This window comes from Gorilla gorilla, chromosome 3 (genome assembly GCF_029281585.2).
Source record: "Gorilla gorilla gorilla isolate KB3781 chromosome 3, NHGRI_mGorGor1-v2.1_pri, whole genome shotgun sequence".
Taxonomy (NCBI): domain Eukaryota; kingdom Metazoa; phylum Chordata; class Mammalia; order Primates; family Hominidae; genus Gorilla; species Gorilla gorilla.
Window position 1 is genome coordinate 160,231,692 of NC_073227.2, and position 2,012 is coordinate 160,233,703.

Below are 2,012 nucleotides of genomic sequence, written 5' to 3' on the forward strand. Positions count from 1 at the left end.
CATTTTGCTTAAAGTCACAGTTTCCAAGTACCTATCAACATTAAGTGATGACTTAAACTGTATAATCCTTTAACTATACTGCTGAATTCTGTTTGCAAGTACCTTTCTGAGGATTTTTGCATCAGTCTTCATAAGGGATACTGGTCTGTAGTTTTCCTGTAGTACCTTTACTGGCCTTGGTATTAGGTTAATGCTGGCCTCATAGAACGTGTTAAGGGTATGCCCTCATCTTCAATTTTTGGGAAGTCCGAAATGATTGATACAGTTCCTCTTTAAATGCTTGGTAGAATTAATCAGTGAAGCCATCAGGTTTAGGGCTTTTCTTTGACAGGAGATGTTTGATTACTGATTGAATCTCTTTAGTAGTTACAAATCTACTCATATTTTTTATTTCTTCATGGTTTAGCCTGGTAGGTTTAGTGTTTCTAGGAATTTCTCCATTTCACTTGGGTTATCCAATTTCTTGGCAGACAATTGCTGATAGTATTCCCCTATAACTCTTTTCATTTCTGTAGAAATGGTAGTAATGTCTTCATTTTCATTTCTGATTTGTCTCCTTTGTTATAAGTAGATCTAGCTAGAGATTTGCAGTTTTTTGATTTTTGAATAACCAACTTTTGGTTTCATTTTGATTTTTCTGTATTATTTTTCTAGTCTCTATTTCATTTATATCTATCCTAATCTTTACTACTTCCTTTCTACTGCTAGCTCTGGGTTTAGTTTGCTCTTCCTTTTCAGTTCCTTAAATTGGAAAGTCCGGTTGGTGATTTGATATTTTTCTTATTTTTTAAATAATTTTTAATTTTGCTTTCTTCAGACCAGACTCTTATTTTTTAATGTAAGAATTTATAGCTAGAAACTTCCCCCTTGGCACTGCTTTTGTTGTGTCTCATAAGTTTTGGTATGCTGTGTTTTCATTTTCACTTGTCTTTATAAGTATTTTATTATTTGTCTTGTGGTTTCTTTTTTTTTTTTTTTTTTTTAGACAAACAGCTTTATTTGAAAGACGGAGGACAGCCGAGTCCTCCCGACCCCGTGGTCCTGGCGACATCGGTCTCACGTGTGGGAAGACCAGTGTCCTGCGGAGAGAAAACAGGGTTAGGGGTCGGCAGCCTGGGTCAGGAGCCAGACCACGCGAGCGGCCGCACCCAGGGAGAGGCCGCGGGGCCTGTTGGGGCTGGGTTTCACCGCCGCACATGTGTCAGCGCGCGGTGAGCTGAGGCCCCTGGAGGCTCTGGGTGCCGAATCTCACCCGCTGCCATGGCCAAAGCCGGGGGGGTGATTTTCAACCAATGCCAGGTGGTTTCTTTTTTGATCTAATGGTTAAGAGTGTGTTAATTTCTATGATTTTTAAATTATCCAGTTTTCTTTTTGTTTTTGATTTCTAACTTCATCCCATTGTGGTCAGGGAAGATATTTTGCTGTCTTTTAAAATCAATTCAGACTTAATTTATGACCTATCTTGGAATTTATCCTATGTATACTTGAGAAGAATGTGTATTTCATTGTTGGGTAGAGTGTTCTGTATATGGTTGTTAGATCTAGTTGGTTTATTGTGTTGTGAAAGTCCTATATTTCCTTGCTTAGATTTTGATGGTTCTATCCACTATTGAGATTGGGATATTAAAGTCTCCAACTATTAATGTAGAATTGTACTTCTCCCTTCAATTACGTCAATTTTTGTTTCATATATGTTGATGGTTTGTCATTAGGAGCATACATGTTTACAACTGTTAAACCTTCTTGCTGTATTGAACCTTTTATGTTTTTTATTTTTTTAAGACAGGATCATGCTCTGTCGCCCAGGCTGAAGTGCAGTGGTGTGATCATAGCTCACTGCAGCCTCCAATGCTTTGGCTCAAGCTATCCTTCTGCCTCAGCCTCCTGAGTAGCTGAGACTACAGGCACGTGCTACCATGCTCAGCTAATTTTTTAATTTTCTGTAGAGACAGCATTTCACTGTGTTGCCCAGGCTGTCTCCAACTCCTGGTCTCAAGGCACCCTCATACCTT

The 2,012-nt window shown here is 38.9% G+C and overlaps 1 non-coding gene across 1 annotated transcript; it reads right to left on the reverse strand.

Annotated features, from left to right (window-relative positions):
* Window positions 1-1,166: 1,166 nt before the first annotated feature.
* LOC115934508 (small nucleolar RNA ACA64) lies at window positions 1,167-1,294 on the reverse strand. The gene has a single exon (XR_004070295.2). It is a non-coding gene; the product is annotated as a small nucleolar RNA ACA64 (small nucleolar RNA).
* Window positions 1,295-2,012: the final 718 nt, after the last annotated feature.